Below are 20,150 nucleotides of genomic sequence, written 5' to 3' on the forward strand. Positions count from 1 at the left end.
AAAAGACAGGAACTTCTTACTTTAAACATCGCCGATTCCAGTGCAAAGTGATGCGCAAGTCCGTCGTCTTCGTCGCCAGTTTTGTTGTGTCTCAAGGGGTTTTATACCCTTACCTGTATAACAATTAAGAAGGACTCTGGGGTGGAGAGTTTAGTTAACGGCCATTTTATTTACAATGTGCTTCTTCACTCAATGCACTACATTTCCCATAGTGCATTGCAAATCACCACTACGGTATCCCATGTGGGACAATTCTAATACACATTCAAAATACACAACAGTAGGGCTGAAGGAGGTTACAGAGATAGGCAAGGGCGAGGCCATGGAATGATTTGAAAACAAGGATGAGAATTTTAAAATTGAGGCATTGCCTAACCGGGAGCCAATGTAGGTCAGCGAGCACAGCGATGATGGGTGAACGGGACTTAGTGTGAGTTAGGATACCGGCGGCAGAGTTTTTGATGAACTCAAGTTTATGAAGGGTGGAAGATGGGAGGCCAGCCAGGAGGGCATTGGAATTAGAGGCAACAAAGGCATGGATGAGGGTTTCAGCAGCGGATGAGCTGAGGTGAGGGTGGAGACGGGCGATGTTACGGAGGTGGAAGTAGGCTGTCTTGCTGATGGAGCGGATATGTGGTCGGAATCTCATCATGGTCAGATATGGCACCAAGGTTGTGAACAATCTGGTTCAGTCTCAGACAGTTGCCAAGGAGAGGGGGTAGTCGGTGACTAGGGAACGGAGTTTGGTGGGGATCGAAGACAATGGCTTCAGTCTTCCCAATATTTAGTTGGAGGAAATTTCTGCTCATCCAGTACTGGATTTCGGACAAGCAGTCTGACAAATCTGGGACTGGAGGGGTCAAGAGAGGTGGTGGAGAGGTAGAGCTGGGTGTTGTCAGCGTACATGAAGCACTTTGGGATGTTGTGAGGATGAGAAAGATGCTATATAAATGTAAGTTGTCACTCAAATTAGCCTCAGTGCCCCTAATGGGGGGCAGAGAGGGGGAGATCAGCTCCCCTTTGCTATCCAGTGATTCCAACTACAAGTGTGTGTGTGTGCAGACAGTGGGAGAGGTCAGGTTCAGGCTCAGCTGTGAAGCTTGATCAACCTGCAGATGTTTAGTGGGGGGAGAGGGGGGCATGTTGGAGCAGAGCTCATGGACAAAAAAAATCACAGGAAGTGTGTGCGCACTTTCCCAATACGCGTTCCCATGAAGCTCCACTCCACCCCAAAGACATGCTTTCAGTAAATTGGGTCAAGAGTCCAATCCCCATCGGGGTGCCCGCAGTCCATTATTAACCTTGTGATAACAGCTTCTCACTGGATACCTTCACTGGTCAATAACCACATGCACATAGTTTTCCATCTAGGCCGCTGGTTCAGTTCACAGCTTGAGTATGAATACAGCCCGTTAATATATTATTATAATTAGTGGTATATTTTGTGCTGGTTGGTATAGTTTCTTTCTACCACTTCATTGTACAGGAAACTTTGTGATATCCGGCACCGACGGGACTGGCGTGTTGCCGATCTATCAAAACTGCCGGACATACAAAGTTAATGTTGAATCATACGGAGGTTTTCATCTCCGTATCTGACAACAAACACTGTTGCTTAGCAACAGCTTTTAAAGAGTCGGCTGCAGCTGCAAGCGTCTCTAGCTGAAGCTGTTGCTATAGCTACAGACCTTGCAGTGCCTGACTGGGAAAAAAAAAGAACGAGAACTAAAAAAACTTATAGAAAACGGCTCCTGATTTTTGCCGTTAGATCGAGTATTCCGGACATACAACCTCCAGATAAACCAAAGTTTCCTGTATATCGTACTGCTTGAAACACGCATTTCCACTCTTTTTTGGGTTAAAACGCATTTTCAGTTTCTGTGGGTTTTTTTGGCTATTGCCTTTCGTGCCGACAGAGTAAAGCTCCCTCTACACTGCCTCACCAAACACTCCCAGGGCAGGTACAGCACGGGTTAAATACAGAGTAAAGCTTCCTCTACACTGTCCCATCAAACACTCCCAGGGCAGGTACAGCACAGGTTAGATACAGAGCAAACTCCCTCTACACTGTCCCATCAAACACTCCCAGGGCAGGTACAGCACGGGTTAAATACAGAGTAAAGCTTCCTCTACACTGTCCCATCAAACACTCCCAGGGCAGGTACAGCACAGGTTAGATACAGAGTAAAGCTTCCTCTACACTGTCCCATCAAACACTCCCAGGGCAGGGACAGTAAGGGCTCCTTTGCTGCTCAGAGATTTTGTGCTGTCAATGACAGAAGATGTCACTAATGCCCCAGTCGGTCCTGGAGAGGCTTTAGCAAAATAAAGAGGGCTACGATTTCAGATGGTCCTGAGTGGCTTGGCTTCTTCTCAATCCCTAACAGGAGTTTGTAGTAAAACCCTGCACAAGACTTGCTTTGAAATCTCTTGCCAGTCTGTATGTTTGCCAGTGTAAAGGCAGCAGTCCCATCACAGAACCAACTCAATTCTGAAATTGGTCCCTGCTGTTGGACTCGGTGTTGATGTCACTGAAGGATTATTGAGTTGCTTCGTGAATCAGTCGAGCTCTTCACTCCCCAGCACTGGTGCGGCTGAGTCAGGGGATGCGGAGAGGATAGGAAACAGCTAACGACTCGAGAGGGCCACTGCAGCTTCACCGCACCACCCAGCTTTCTCACGAACACGCAGCCAGCCGCCACCCACGGTTTGTAGTTTCCCTGCTCCTGCGTTGTGCAGCTTGTAGCACTTGCATCCTTTGTTCAACAGCTCTACTTTTGCCAGGGCTGGCTGCAGGTTTTGAAGACTGGACAAGCGCAGACAAGCATGCATCCCAGGCGGGGCTCACCGTTCACTGCCTCTGTGCTAGGTTGAAACAGCCTGTTGGTGGTGGCTCTCCACTTGTGCCTGGGAGCCATCTGCTGCGTCTGTTTTTTCTGGAACATGGCGTTCCAGGATAAGAGCCTGGGGATTCCTAACATAAAAAATTAATTTGCTTCCCAAGGCACTGCGGCTGGCAGTGTGTCATCCATGAGGCTCCTTCCTTCAGCGGATATATTGGGATGGTTGAAAAATGAAAAGCGGTGCTGGCATCTTCCCGCAGGCCATGGGGCTCAATGCACATTCCTTGGTTTTTATTCTAATTTCCTTTTTGCTGTTTAATTTATTTTTGTCACAGCTATTTTTCTTCCATTCATTAGTAACGGCACCTGATTTGAAGAGATCAGGGCCAATGCTGACAGCTCGCTATACTAACACTGACCGGTGAGCTCTCTATACTAACACTGACTGGTGAGCTCTTTGTACTAACACTGACCGGTGAGCTCTCTATACTAACACTGACCGGTGAGCTCTCTATACTAACACTGACCGGTGAGCTCTCTATACTAACACTGACCGGTGAGCTCTCTATACTAACACTGACCGGTGAGCTCTCTATAATAACACTGACCGGTGAGCTCTCTATAATAACACTGACCGGTGAGCTCTCTATACTAACACTGACCGGTGAGCTCTCTGTACTAACACTGACCGGTGAGCTCTCTATACTAACACTGACCGGTGAGCTCTCTATACTAACACTGACCGGTGAGCTCTCTATACTAACACTGACTGGTGAGCTCTCTATACTAACACTGGCCGGTGAGCTCTCTATACTAACACTGACCGGTGAGCTCTCTGTAATAACACTGACCGGTGAGCTCTCTATACTAACACTGACCGGTGAGCTCTCTGTACTAACACTGACCGGTGAGCTCTCTATACTAACACTGGCCGGTGAGCTCTCTATACTAACACTGACCGGTGAGCTCTCTATACTAACACTGACCGGTGAGCTCTCTATACTAACACTGACCGGTGAGCTCTCTATACTAACACTGACCGGTGAGCTCTCTATACTAACACTGACCGGTGAGCTCTCTATACCAACACTGACCGGTGAGCTCTCTATACTAACACTGACCGGTGAGCTCTCTATACTAACACTGACCGGTGAGCTCTCTATACCAACACTGACCGGTGAGCTCTCTATACTAACACTGACCGGTGAGCTCTCTATACTAACACTGACCGGTGAGCTCTCTATACTAACACTGACCGGTGAGCTCTCTATACTAGCACTGGCCGGTGAGCTCTCTATACTAACACTGACCGGTGAGCTCTCTATACTAACACTGACCGGTGAGCTCTCTATACCAACGCTGACCGGTGAGCTCTCTATACTAACACTGACCGGTGAGCTCTCTATACTAACACTGTCCGGTGAGCTCTCTATACTAACACTGACCGGTGAGCTCTCTATACTAACACTGACTGGTGAGCTCTCTATACTAACACTGGCCGGTGAGCTCTCTATACTAACACTGACCGGTGAGCTCTCTATAATAACACTGACCGGTGAGCTCTCTATACTAACACTGACCGGTGAGCTCTCTATACTAACACTGACCGGTGAGCTCTCTATACTAACACTGACTGGTGAGCTCTCTATACTAACACTGGCCGGTGAGCTCTCTATACTAACACTGACCGGTGAGCTCTCTATACTAACACTGACCGGTGAGCTCTCTATACTAACACTGACCGGTGAGCTCTCTATACTAACACTGACCGGTGAGCTCTCTATACTAACACTGACCGGTGAGCTCTCTATACTAACACTGGCCGGTGAGCTCTCTATACTAACACTGACCGGTGAGCTCTCTATACTAACACTGACCGGTGAGCTCTCTATACTAACACTGACCGGTGAGCTCTCTATACTAACACTGACCGGTGAGCTCTCTATACTAACACTGACCGGTGAGCTCTCTATACTAACACTGACCGGTGAGCTCTCTATACTAACACTGGCCGGTGAGCTCTCTATACTAACACTGACCGGTGAGCTCTCTATACTAACACTGACCGGTGAGCTCTCTATACTAACACTGACCGGTGAGCTCTCTATACTAACACTGACCGGTGAGCTCTCTATACTAACACTGACCGGTGAGCTCTCTATACTAACACTGACCGGTGAGCTCTCTATACTAACACTGACCGGTGAGCTCTCTATATTAACACTGACCGGTGAGCTCTCTATACTAACACTGACCGGTGAGCTCTCTATACTAACACTGACCGGTGAGCTCTCTATACTAACACTGACCGGTGAACTCTCTGTACTAACACTGACCGGTGAGCTCTCTATACTAACACTGACCGGTGAGCTCTCTATACCAACACTGACCGGTGAACTCTCTGTACTAACACTGACCGGTGAGCTCTCTATACTAACACTGACCGGTGAGCTCTCTATACTAACACTGACCAGTGAACTCTCTGTACTAACACTGACCGGTGAGCTCTCTATACCAACACTGACCAGTGGGAACCTTTTCAGCCAATGAATATGCATGCTGTGGAATACCAATGAAGGACATTGATGCGGACAGTATAAATGGGATCAAGAGATCGGTGTTTCTGGAGAGAGAAGGGATTGAGGGGTAGGTTGGGCAGGTGGAGCTGATCTATGAATATGGGAAAGGGTTTTTTTTGGGGCCCAATGGGGCTTTTCCTGTTCCACTGTTCATTGAGTTAGACTTTTGATTTTTCTCTAATGTCATGGATAATCGCATTATTCGTGGAGTGAAGAGATGAAACTGTTTTTAAAGCCCTTGGGGGCAAAATTGGGTCACGTCCCCTTTAGAGCGCTAAATTCGCCAAACGCCCCAAAAAAGTTAGTGCCCCCACGCCCGAAATTCACTGGTAGCGCCCCAAGAGGGAGGCAGGAAGCTACTGGAAGCGCCCCGCCTCCTCCTTGGAGCACTGTGAGTGAATATTGCGGCGCTACATGCTGCAGCGCCATGCTCTGCGACATATCGAGCCGCGATACTACAGGCCTTCCTCCCCTTATTAAAGGGGAGGGACCTAGCCCAGCGCAACCTGGGGCCCAGCTGGGCCACCAGGGATCAGAGTGCAGGCAAAAGAGCCCGGCACTCAAGAAGTGCCGGGCAGTCAGAGCGTAGCCGGCACTCCGCGGGGTGGGTGGGGGGGGCGGGGGGCTGCAGAGGAGGCCAGGGACAGCAACGGGGGCAGGTGCTGGCAGGCGGCCAGCAATAAAAATGGCCGCCCGGCACCTCTTTAATTTGCGCCGCCCCGGCTGCAGGTAGGCCCCCCTGACCCCGTTGGACATAGCGTCCGGCGGTAAGTTAGGCGGCGCTACAGAAGATCGCGGCCGGGGGCACGAGCGGGGCGCTGCGCACGGCGATGACGTCATTGCTGCGGGGCACTAACGGTTTCTGCCATCGCTAACTACCCGCTGAATCTCGCGGGAGGCGTTTGCAGTGCCGCGCCTGGGTGCTAGTTGCTTTGCGCCCCGTTAGCGCCCTCTCAGGGTGCTAATGGGAGGCGCAAGTCAACCAAATTGTTCCCCCCTTACAACTACAGTCTGCAAAGTCCATCTGTCCGTTAGAGTTTAAATCCAGCCAGTGTTTCAGTCAGGTATGTGGAGGTGAAGGCAATTGTCAACAGATGTTCATTGAGTTGTCCTTGGAAGTGTTAAACAGGTGCCTGATTTCTGGCCCTAAAGGGCTCCCCAAAACCCCATTACTCAATTCTGTAGATTTTTTTACATTTCTGCACATGTTCTTTGTTTGTTTTGTTGAGCTAATTTAAAGGTCATGAAACGTTCAGTTCTTGCAGAGTCACTGGCAGTAAACATATTTCAATTTGGCTGCGATTAAACTGGTGTGGTTGGCATGGAGCCAGTCACAAGACCCAGAGCTTGTGTCTTTAGGAGCAGGTCTGTCAGATTGTTCAGCTCTTAGTGAGCAGACGGAAGAGAGGTTGTGGACTGTGATTTCCATTAGCTAACAGCACCCTCTGGTGATTGCAGCTCTTCAATTCAACACATCTACTTTTAAAGAATGTCCATAATCTGACTTGTTTCTTGTGCATAAGTAAGAGGACAGGGCCGTGAAAATCGGCCCATTTGCGTCGGCTGTTCAGGTTGGATTGGATGAAAAAATGGCGACAGCCTCGCTTCCGCCCGCTTGCGGCACAGAATGTGGCGGCCGCCACCATTTTGAGCAGGCCGGAAGCGCTGCCATTGTCTGCGCTCATTCCAGTTATGGAAATTAGATCGTGACGTCAGTCAGCATACCACGCAGAATTGACACACAACCTGCTATTTTGGATATCCCCGCTCCAAAGCTCACGCATCAGAACGTGCGTGCAGCTGTACGACAGACCCCCCCACCAGCGTTTCTTAAAGGGACACACGCAACTTTCAGGTAAGTTTAGATTTTTGCTTTTGTACTGGTTTCTTTGCACTTTAATGGAGTAGTGGCTTCATGCAATACATTTAAAAAGTTGTTAAGTGTGCAGGGAGTGCTGCTGGACACTTGCAAGGCTTTGGCTCTTAAAGGAAGGCCTCTGAGAACACCACTTGCTCCCAGTCCTGGGGGCTCTAGCTGCAGTCCCCCTTGGGCTGCAGCATTACATGGAGATGGAGCAGAGGCAGCAAAGGGGACAAGCTGCTCGCAGAGGGAGGAGGAGCAGGAAGAGGAGGAAGTGGAAGGAAGGAGGCAACTCAGACAGCCCCTTTCTGGCCGGGATATCTGGGATCGAATCATCCACCTGCGGTACCAGTGAACACAACCCCAATTCCCCTTTAAACATTTGTCCCACACCATAGCTTCCCTCAGTTACTGACCATCACAGTGTCCTCCTGGCCCCAATGTCACCACAAAGTAAACTTTCCAATCCAATTTTATCCATATATGCATCCAATATAACATCAAAAAAGCAACTAATACCCTTGTGCATTCCCTCAGTGACGGTCTTGCGTGTGCCTTTGCCTATCCTAGTGATCTTACACAGTGCTACCCCAGTGGCTGCAGCATGGCTGATGTAAGGCTGCTGACTTTCAGTGGGGGACACTGCAGATGGCATTGCAGGATGACCTCAAGGAGCTGGTGGCTGGGAGTGTGATAGCGAGTGATGGTGCTTCTTCTTCTTCACTTTCCTCTCCCTCTTCTTGGCCACCCACTGGCTGGGCACGCTGAATTTCTTGGGTGTCTGAAATGAAGAAGGCACAAGGGTGGAGTTGTGGGGAGGGGAGGGCGGGAAAGCAAGAGGTGCATGCTTACACCATGTGCAGCTTGTAAATCAGAAGATATTGTGGGATGAGGGGGAAGTGGGATGTGAGAAGGAGGATAACGTATGAGGACACCAGCATCTTGTATCCTTTCAGCCCTGCCGCTGGCCAAGGGCTCAGCCATACACCTGCCAAGAATGGCCAGCACCATCTCCTCCAAGGAGGTGAGGTGAAGCTAGGAATGTGAAGTGTGCCTCATGTTTGGTAGAGATTGTCGGTAGGTGAGTGATGTGGGGTGTCGTGCATTGAGCAGTGTGTGAAGCTAGTGGTGCAGTTGGTAGGAGACGGCTTTTGAAGATGCATTGACTAACCTTGACCACTTGTCTGAGGTCATGAAACTTCTTTGGGCACTGGAGCCAGGTCCTGGGGGCAACACTGCTGACAGTGACCGCCTCGGCGATCTGATCCCACATCTCTGGAGGGCCTCCTGGCCCCCTGTGGATAGAGGACCTCTCTTCCAGTGTTCATCCTCTGCACAAAGTGCGAGTGCTGCGTCCGAGACCCTGGGTACCCTTTCCCTGGTCTGTTGAGCCATTTGGGTTAGTGCTGAAGCACTTTTACCATTTTTCATCGGCAGAAGGCAGCTCACCTTTAAGAGGTGCAGACTGCCTTTCAGAGCCGCAGGCTAGCCTCGCTCGAACATCGTGAACTTCAACCCCTGCTGAGTGCACAGCCCATCAGCAGCATGTTCAGCACTAGGCTGTGCCGGCAATCATTATAATTAGCAGGCAACACAAAGTTGACGTGCTGCCTGCGCTTCTTGAATGGATGCGGGCATATCACGCATCGCAGTGCCTGCACCCGTTTTACAGCGCTGTGGAATTTCACCCCCTAGGTGTGTTATTGTTACCCATCGTGTGTATTACTGTTACTCACATAGGTAGGGAGCCAGTATTAATACTGGTACTTGTGTATAAAAAGAGCCAGTATTATTACTGTTACTCATTGTGTATTACGGAAGGGGGTGGTTTACGGTTGCTTTTGTAGAAGTAAGAAGCAGTATTAGTGTCACAAGGGGTGGTATATAAGTAGGGGGCATTATTGGCCCAGAAATTCGGGTCGGGGGCTTACCGCGGGTGTAAACCCCCGACCTGCACTTACCTAGCGCGCCGGCCATTGAGCTGTGGGCCCCCGTGGAATTCCGATCCTGGGCCTGCTCCAACTGCCGGCGTGCAGGAAGTGCTGTCAAACTTATAAATACTATAAGCCCCAAAACATCACTAAATCTTCAAATAAATTTTTAAAAAACATCACATTTTTAAAATAAACTATAAATTACATGAAATAACTATTTTAAACAATAATTTAAATTTATGAAAAAAATAATTTTATTTTCTAATGGGGCTAAAAATAAACTTACCTTTCTTTAAAGTATTTAAAAATAATAAACCTGTGGGGAAAAATGTTTTAATTTTAATTAATTCACCACTTACCTTGTAAAAAGCAGGCCTTGCGACTGCTTTTTATATGTGTAACTTCTGGAGACTTACCCTCCCGGGAAAACCTGCAAAAAAAACGTAAGTTCGATGCGCACGCGCAGCCTCTCCTGCGCACCCGTTCGAACTCTGAACCCCTTCGTTCAGGGGAACGGAAGTGCCGGTTTCCCACGCATGCGCAGTGCATGCAGGAAACCAGCACTTCCATTGGGCCTACGGGCGAGTACCCCGTGCGTACTCACCCGTGGAGACCCGAATTTCTGGGCCATTATTATTATTGTGCTCCTTGTGTATAAGCAGGGGATGGTATCATTCCTGTTACGGTTGTTGAGCAGTTACAATACTTGGTTCACACTCCTGAGCTCATCGTTTCTCTGCCTAGTCTGCCAGTTTAACCCCACTCTGTCCCCACACACTGCACTTGAATTGACCTGTACCCCAAGGCCTCTGCACAGTGTTATCTACTTCCTGAGCAGTCAGCTTGTGAATCCCTGAGCAAGTTGGACTTCACACTGGGCACTGCAGCTGAAAGAATCAGCTCAGCAAGAATACGTGGCACACTGCCTGGTTCCTTGAACAGAACGTTGTCTCTGTGCTGACTTGTTATTAAAACAATACACAACTAATCCTCCTGCCCCGCTGTCTCTCCAATGGCCCTGTAACAACCTCTGCTCCAAATCTTTATCTGCATTTCCCTTGAAAGAAGCCACTAGGGCCAAATTTCCTCAACTGTTCTCGCAGACTCCCACTGAGGGTGCGACGGATTGAATAGCGATTGTAATGGGGAGATAAATACATCAATAAAGTCATGGGGACATTAGATACATCGTACAGTAGAGGGGAGATTAGAATCAAAGACCACTCGGCCCATCGTGTCTGTGCCAGCTCTTTGAAAGAGCTATCCAATTGTTCCCACTCCTCTGCTCCTTGCCCATAGCCCTGCAAATTTCTCTCTTTGAAGTATATATCTCATTCCCTTTTGAAAGTTACTAGTGAATCTGCTTCCACCACCTTTTTAGGCGGTGTATTCTGGTTGCCAACCCTCCCACCAATGGAAACTGTTTCTCTCGATCCACTCTGTCTGGACCCCTCATATATTTGAACACCTCTATCAAGTCTCCCCTTAACCTTCTCTGCTCTTAGGAGAACAACCCCAGCTTCTCCAGTCTCCCCGCGTAACTGAAGTCCCTCATCCCTGGTACCATTCTAGTAAATCTCCTCTGCATCCTCTCTAAGGCCTTGACACCCTTCCTGAAGTGCGGTGCCCAGAATTGGACACACTACTCCAGCTGGGGCCTAACCAAAGATTTATAAAGGTTCATCATAACTTCTTTACTTTTGTGCTTTGTGCCTCTGTTTATAAAGTCATGGATCCCGTATGCCTTTGTAACAGGCTTCTCAACTTGTCCCGCCACCTTCAAAGACTTGTGTACATGCACCCCCAGGTCTCACTGTTCCTGCACCCTCTTTAAAATTGTACCATGTAGTTTATATTGCTTCCTCATTTTCCCCTCCAAAATGCGTCACTTCGTACTTCTCTGCATTAAATTTCATCTGCCGTGTGTCTGCCCATTTCACCAGTCTGTCTATGCCCTCCTGAAGTCTGCTACTACCCCCCTCATTGTTTACTACATTTCCAAGCTATTTGTCATCTGCAAACTTTGAAATTAAGCCCTGTATTGTCAAGTCCAGGTCATTAGGTACATTTTGTCGGAGTTTAATTTTGCCTCCATCTCGAGACATGAATCGCTGTCACTTTTTGTGCACGGGGACATTTTAGGCCCTGAAATTGTTCCATCATGCAGTTACGGCAGCTGCTGTGATATTAATATTTGGCAAAATTATATCAATCGTCTGCAGGATGGTTTTCATTTATTTGAGCTGCATTGATAGCTTCTGGGACTGTCGGCCGGCTATCATTCCATTGCTGCAAGCAGTACATGACCATCCCTGTTCACAGGCTAGAGGCATGAGGAGTGAAGATCTGCAGTGAAGTCTATAGTTTGAGCAAGACATGTAGAATGTGTGATGTCCACCAGGTGGCAGCATAACAGCACGAAAGCTGAAAGTGTCAAATAACAGCCTGGTCCCTGTGAGGGGAGAACAAAGACCCCCAGCACTGAGCTTTGTGCTTCAGACTGAAGCTATCCACAGAGCTGTTACTGTTCATATTACTGCTGCGGTGCTGAAAGATTTCTCATATGCCGAGTGTTTTTAGAACACAACATAACCGTGTATCATTTCGGTTACGTTTTTTGGCAATCCCTGTCTCGAGTTTACACTGGAATTATCCTGCAGTCAAAGAGATTTAGATTTTCATTTCTAGTTTAATCAGGGCTGGGAACTGTTCTATATATATAATGTACCCATGCACTCTGCTGAAAACATGGAATCACAGTGCAGTCTCCCTCCCAGTTAAAACGTCCACATTTAAAACATGTGGTCGCTTATATCGGCCAAAACCTGGTAACCATTGACCATTTGCATTAACGTCAATTTCAAAGTTGCGTCTTAAGTGCTCCGTTTATTTCGGGCAGGTACAGCTGTGCTTACTCACTAGTTTGCACCTTGTTGCACTGAATGCAAGAACAAACATAAGTAAATGGCACTTGGTCAGGGTGCACTGAATGTAATAAAAGAGTCTTATTGAGGCGGACTCCACTCCCTTTAGGCTACGACAGCTTTGATGTGTGCAACATTATACAGTTTGCAGCCAGTTGTGCTTAAACAATGTTCAATGCATTTATTCACTTTACATTGATACAATAAGACAGCTAGTTTACTTTACAGCATATTGTGGGGATATTGTAGCAGTTATTCAGCAGTTGTCACTTTATATAAACCAGAGGTAAAAGTACATTTCATGCCTTTTCTTTTCAAACAACCATCTAAACAAACTTTGTCCATAAAGGAATAGCAACATCTACAAAGTCTTCGAACTGGACAAAGAGTAAGGCAGATAAAACCCATGTAATTAATGACTTAAAAGAACAACTACATTGACCCAGCAGCTCAAAAGGTCAAAGTACTTCTCACACAACTAAATTACAGTGCTCTAAATTAGCTTGAAATTCATGCTGCCGCGTAATACCGACCATCGCGTATAGCGAGCAAATTGCGTTCACACATACGCGCCTGCTATTAGCGGCGAGGACTATATCAGACACGAACATTCAGTGTCTCCCCTATTGCCTTGCTCAGCATGCCCACCACATCCTATAAATCCATGGGAAAATCCCCCACCCAGTGCGCGGTTGTGGCCCTTGGAGACCAGGAAGGTCCCAGTTTCAATCCCTGGTCTGTGTTGAATTAGAAAGAAAGAAAGCTTTTGCATTTATATAGTGCCTTTCATGACCTCAGGATGTTCCAAAGAGCTTCACAACCAATTACGTACTTTTGAAGTGTAATCGCTGTAATAATGTAGGAAACACAACAGCCAATTTGAACACAGCAAGCTCCCACAAATAATCTATTTTTAGTGATGTTGTTTGAGAGATAAATATTGGCCAGGACACCGGGGAGAACGCCCCTGCTCTTTTTTGAATCATGCTGTGGGATCTTTTACGTCCACCTGAGAGGGCAGGGAGCCTTGGTTGAACGTCCGATCTGAACCGTGGGAACGGTAACGTACTGGTAATGTCACTGGGCTAGTAATCCAGAGACCTGGACTAATAATCCAGGAGACGTGAATTCAAATCCCACCACAGCAGCTGGGGAATTTGAATTCAGTTAATTAAATAAATCTGGAATAAAAAGCTAGTATCAGTAATGGTGACCCTGAAACTATCGGATTGTCGTAAAAACCCAGCTGGTTCGCTCATGTCCTTTTAGGGAAGGAAATCTGCCGTCCTTACCCGGGCTACACGTGACTCCAGACCCACAGCAATGTGGTTGACTCTTAACGGCCCTCTGAAATAGCCTAGCAAGCCACTCAGTTGTAACTAACCGCTACAAAACAAAATAATAAGAATGAAACCGGACAGATCACCCGGCATCGACCTCGGCACCGGCTATGGACACAGCAACGACACACCCAGCCCAGTCAACCCTGCAAAGACCCCCTCACCAACATCTGAGGCCAAAATTGGGAGAGCTGTCCCACAGACTAGTCAAGCAACAGCCTGACATAGTCATACTCACAGAATCATACCTTTCAGCCAATGTCCCAAACTCCTCCATCACCATCCCTGGGTATGTCCTGTCCCACCAGCAGGACAGACCCACCAGGGGTGGTGGCACAGTGGTATACAGCCAGGAAGGAGTGGCCCTGGGAGTCCTCAACATTGACTCCGGACCCCATGAAGTCTTATGGCTTCAGGTCAAGCATGGGCAAGGAAACCTCCTGCTGATTACCACCTACCGCCCTCCCTCAGCTGATGAATCAGTACTCCCCATGTTGAACACCACTTGGAAGAAGCACTGAGAGAAGCAAGGGCACAGAATGTACTCTGGTTGGGGGTCTTCAATGTCCATCACCAAGAGTGGCTTGGTAGCACCACTACTGACCGAGCTGGCCGAGTCCTGAAGGACATAACTGCCAGTCTGGGCCTGCGACAGATGGTGAGAGAACCAACACGAGGGAAAAACCTACTTGACCTCGTCCTCACCAATCTACCTGTCGCAGATGCATCTGTCCATGACAGTATTGGTAGCAGTGATCACTGCACAGTCATTGTGGAGACGAAGTCCTGTCTTCACACTGAGAACACCCTCCATCGTGTTGTGTGGCACTACCACCGTGCTAAATGGGATAGATTCAGAACAGATCTAGCAGCTCAAAACTGGGCATCCATGAGGGGCTGTGGGCCATCAGCAGCAGCAGAATTGTATTTCACCACAATCTGTAACCTCATGGCTCGGCATATCCCTCACTCTGCCATTACCACCAAGCCAGGGGACCAACCCTGGTTCAATAAGGAGTGTAGAAGAGCATGCCAGGAGCAACACCAGGCGTACCTAAAAATGAGGTGCCAACCTGGGGAAGCTGCAACACAGGACTACATGCATGCTAAAAAGCAGAAGCAGCATGCTATAGACAGAGCTAAGTGATCCCACAATCAACGGATCAGATCAAAACACTGCAGTCCTGCCACATCCAGTTGTGAATGGTGGTGGACCACTAAACAACTAGCGGGAAGAGGAGGCTCCATGAATATCCCCATCCTCAATGATGGTGGAGCCCAGCACGTGAGTGCAAAAGACAAGGCTGAAGTGTTTGCAACCAACTTCAGCCAGAAGTGCCAAATGGATAATCCATATCGGCCTACTCCTGAGGTCCCCACCATCACAGAAGCCATTCTTCAGCCAATTCGATTCACTCCACGTGATATCAAGAAATGGCTGAGCGCACTGGATACAGCAAAGGCTATGGGCCCCAACAACATCCCGGCTATCGTGCTGAAGACTTGTGCTCCAGAACTAGCCGCGCCTCTAGCCAAGCTGTTCCAGTACAGCTACAACACTGGCATCTATCCGACAATGTGGAAAACTGCCCAGGTATGTCCTGTCCACAAAAAGCAGGACAAATCCAACCCGGCCAATTACCGCCCCATCAGTCTACTCTCAATCATCAGCAAAGTGATGGAAGGTGTCATCGACAGTGCTATCAAGCGGCACTTACTCACCAATAACCTGCTCACTGATGCCCAGTTTCGGTTCTGCCAAGACCACTCGGCTCTCGACCTCATTACAGCCTTGGTCCAAACATGGACAAAGGAGCTGAATTCCAGAGGTGAGGTGAGAATGACTGTCCTTGACATCAAGGCAGCATTTGACCGAGTGTGGCATCAAGGAGCCCTAGTAAAACTGAAGTCAATGGGAATCGGGGAAAATACTCCACTGGCTGGAGTCATACCTAGCACAAAGGAATATGGTTGTGGTGGTTGGAGGTCAATCATCACAGCCCCAGGACATCGCTGCAGGAGTTCCTCAGGGCAGTGTCCTAGGCCCAACCATCTTCAGCTGCTTCATCAATGACCTTCCCTCCAACATAAGATCAGAAATGGGGATGTTCGCTGATGACTGCACAGTGTTCAGCGCCATTTGCAACTCTACAGATAATGAAGCAGTCCATGCCCGCATGCAACAAGACCTGGACGACATTCAGGCTTGGGCTGATAAGTGGCAGGTAACATTCGCGCTGCAGAAGTGCCAGGCAATGACTATCTCCAACAAGTGAGAGTCCAACCACCTCCCCATTACATTCAATGGCATTACCATTGCCAAATCCCCCACTATCAACATCCTGGGGGTCACCATTAACCAGAAACATAACTGCACCAGCCACATAAATACTGTGGCAACAAGAGCAGGTCAGAGGCTAGGTATTCTGCGGCGAGTGTCTCACCTCCTGACTCCCCAAAGCCTTTCCAGCATCTACAAGGCACAGGTAAGGAGTGTGATGGAATACTCTCCACTTGCCTGGATGAGTGCAGCTCCAACAACACTCAAGAAGCTCAACACCATCCAGGACAAAGCAGCCCACTTGATTGGCACCCATCCACCACCTTAAACATTCACTCCCTCCACCACCAGCGTACCATGACTGCAGTGTGTACCATCTACAAAATGCACTGCAGCAACTCGCCAAGGCTTCTGCGGCAGCACCTCCCAAACCCGTGACCTCTTCCACCTAGAAGGACAAGGGAAGCAGGCACATGGGAACACCACCACCTCCAAGCTCCCCTCCAAGTCACACACCATCCTGACTTAGAAGTATATCGCCGATCCTTCATCATCGCTGGGTCAAAATCCTGGAACTCCCTACCTAACAGTACTGTGGGAGTACCTTCACCACACGGACTGCAGCGGTTCAAGAAGGTGGCTCACCACCACCTTCTCAAGGGCAACTAGGGATGGGCAATAAATGCTGGCATTGCCAGTGACGCTCTGATCCCATAAACAAATTTTTTAAAAACGGCACCTCCAACAGTGCAGCACTCAGTACTGTGCTGCAGTGTTAGCTTGGATTAGGTGCTGAATTGGAGCTTGAACCCACGACCTTCTGATTCAGAGGGGAGAGCTACTACTGAGCCAAGCTGATGTTGAGAGGACATCACACTGGGACAGCAACATGGACACTACGGTTTTGCTGTGGCGCTCCTCGGATATTGAGGGGGAAAATCACCCAGAGTTCCTCCTTCTCCATCGCCATCGAGGAACTCCTCCCGGAAATTGCAAGTGTTTGTCCGGCGGGCGAGAGCAGGATCGGGATCAGGTTCACCTGCACCATCAAACAGCCTGCCACCAACCCCTGCCGTCAGGCCTTGCATGTGAAGAACGGCTGCTTGGGCAGGTTGCTGGAGGTCAGAATTGTATCCAGGAAGAGTCAACACCTTCAGGATGGGAGAGGGGAAAAAGGAGGGAAAACAACAACTTGTATTTATATAGCGCCTTTAACGTAGTAAAATGTCTCAAGGCGCTTCACTTGCGTGCTATCAGACAAAATTTGGCACCAAGCCACCAATGTTCAGCCTATTATTTTAGGTGCGCGGCCCATTCACGGTTTTGCGCATTTAATATTAGAAAAGCTGGTCCCGGGATGCGCAGAGTGCTGTGCGGCCGCGCAGCTTAGAGGGAACATTAGTTGCAAGCCACATGAGATATTAGGGCAGGTGACCAAAAGCTTGGTCAAAAAGGTAGGTTTTAAGGAGCGACTTAAAGGAGGAGAGAGAGCTAGAGGGGCGGAGAGGTTTAGGGAGGGAATTCTAGAGCTCAGGGCCTAGACAGCTGATGGCAAGGCCGCCAATGGTGGGGCGATGGAAATTGGGGATGCGCAAGAGGCCAGAATTGGAGGAGCGCAGAGTTCTTGGAGGGTTGTAGGGATAGAGGAATAAAGGGAAAGAACTGATTTTGTTTAAGAAAGAAAGCAAGTCGGATGTTGGCAGTGGGTTTAGGCTTGTCCTTCAGTCTCAGAACTGAATAAGTGTGTCTCATCTAAAAAAGAAAATACAACAACCGTCACAGAAAATGAAACGTTCTCATTTTTTTTCAGATGCCAAGATTAGTAAACGTTGTCTAGCAGTTTGATTTGTCCTATCCCAGGCTTTATCCGAATCAATATTTAATCCCAGTTTATCTGTTAGTAACATTAACTGGAGCTCAGGGCTAGATTCTCCGCCGGTAAAACACATCTCTGCTTCACCACATGTAACTGGGCCTAAACAGCAAATACAGCGTAATACGCACGTGGTGATCAGGTGGATAGAAGACCCAAAACCTGGTTGGAAAAACCCGCTCAAGATTCCTGACAAGAAGGCACAAAATTGATTCAAGCCTCATGGATAGAAATCCCAAAACCCGGATTTTACTATACGTACCTCATGTCTGTCTGTCCTCACGTGTGCGTCTGTCCGGCTATGCGCTCGAAAGTTATAGAGCGTACCTACGCGTGCGTTACGTCGAAAGAAAGCTTACCTTTCCGAAACGGTGGTAAGCGTATTTGCGTTTCGGCCGGACAAAAATCGTGCCCGCGGTATTCGAAAAACGTTCAAAATTCCGCTCATTAGCATCTCATTATCCGCTCATTAGCGACAGAGTGACCTCGAGGTCGACCAATCGTACGCTGGGTTCCTGGCGCGTGCGGCCGGGCCCTCCTACGGTCGAGTGACGGGACGATTGACCAATCCTACGCTTTGGTGACCTGACGGTCGACCAATCGGTGCATGTGTGGGCGGGCCTTATCGTTCTGAACCGAGGTGAGTCGCCGCCATCTTGATTCCAAACTTTTCCTTTCTTTTTCCCGCTTTCTGCGTCTTTCAAAATAACGTTGCTTTTAAAACACATAGGCCTAGAAATTCAGTTGCTTGCGCCAGCCGGTAGCGCCTTAGGAGGAGGAGATGTTGGGCGCTAGGCGGCTAGCGGCCGGGCGCAGCGCGATCTGCGCCTCTCCCCAACTTCACTCACGATTTAGCGGCGGCGCAAAGTCTTTGCGCGCGCTCAGCTGCGCGCGCAGATCCTGACGTCATTTCCTCGTGCAACGCCCTTTGTACGCCCCAAACCGGAAATTCAGTTGCGACGCCCTATTGTGCGCCTGGCGCCCCTAGCGACTGGTAGAGGGGAACGGTTCTCAGTCGATGCGGGGCGCGGGGGGCGCAAATTAAAGGGCACACCTCCTGCAGTAGAAAAGGCTGCCATTTCGCAGCACTCCTTTTTGAGAGACGGATCTTTGCAGAGAGACAAAGGTAGAGAGCTTTCTGCTTTGGCTCAACACTCAGACAGGTACTTGTGGCTTCAGGCCACAGCTTTCCACTTGTCTTTGCCTTCAGTGTCATATCATTGTTTGCAAACATATAATGGGGGCTGCAATGGGTGCAAACGCTGGCCTTCTCCATTGCATCCAAAGGGCTCACAGACGCCGTGAGAGAGTGGCAGTCCTGGCTAGACGGAGAGGGGGCAACAGGCGTCGGGAAAGGAGGCCTTACCCACCCAGGGTATATCGCCAGCAGTTCTCCTATCTGAACATGTCTGACGAGCAGTGTGTTCGGAGGCTGCGGTTCCGAAGGGCGGTGGTCACTGAGACCTGCAACCTGCTTGGCGGTGATCTGCAGCCACATCTGAGGAGCAGGACGTCTCTGTCGGTGGCAGTGAAGGTGACGGTGGCTCTCAACTTCTATGCCACCGGCTCCTTCCATTCCGCTACTGGGGACATTTCCGACATCTCCCAGTTCGCCGTGCATTGCTGCATCCGCCAGGTGACCAATGCCCTTTTCAAAAGGAGACGTCAGTTCATCTCCTTCTCCATGGCCCTTGTCAAGCAGCAACAGCGTGCAATGGGCTTTGCAGCATTCGCGGGCTTCCCCATGGTGCAGGGCGCCATTGACTGCACGCATGTGGCTTTGCGGGCACCTCTGGAGAATGCCGAGGATTACCGCAACCGGAAGGGCTACCATTCCCTCAACGTTCAGCTGGTGTGTGACCACAGGCAACTCATCCTAGCTGTCAGTGCCCGCTTTCCAGGCAGCAGCCACGATGCCTTCATCCTGCGCCAGACTTCTGTGGCAGACATGTTCCAGGCCCAGCCTCACCCACGAGGATGGCTTCTCGGGGACAAAGGCTATCCTTTGTGTACCTGGCTGATGACCTCGCTCCGTGTGCCCAGCACCCCTGCTGAAGAGGGATACAACGACAGCCATCAAGCGACCAGGAACATCATTGAGCAAACAATCGGCGTCCTGAAGCAACGGTTCCGCTGCCTGGATCGTTCCGGTGGAGCCCTACAATATTCGCCGGAGCGAGTCTCCCATTTCGTGGTCGTGTGCTGCATGCTGCACAACCTGGCTATCCGCAGGACTCGGCCACTGCCACCAGAGATTGGAGGACCACCTGAGGAGGAGGAGGAGGAGGAGGAGGACCAGCACAGGAGGGAGGCAGAAAGTGCAAGGGCCGCCCGTCGGCGGCTTATTGAACGTCGGTTCTAGGCCCCCTCTCAGGGAATGGCTTGTGCCAATGTCACCAGATCAATGTAGCCGCTCCACAAGCCCTCAGCCGAGCAGGGCAACCAGGACTTGTAAAAAAAAGCATGCACAGTGCGATTTAAGAACATTTATTTATTGGAAACCTCTGCCCTTCCC

The sequence above is a fragment of the Somniosus microcephalus genome, chromosome 6, assembly GCF_052327205.1.
Source record: "Somniosus microcephalus isolate GS21.2 chromosome 6, FLI_Smic_1.0, whole genome shotgun sequence".
Classification (NCBI taxonomy): Eukaryota; Metazoa; Chordata; class Chondrichthyes; order Squaliformes; family Somniosidae; genus Somniosus; species Somniosus microcephalus.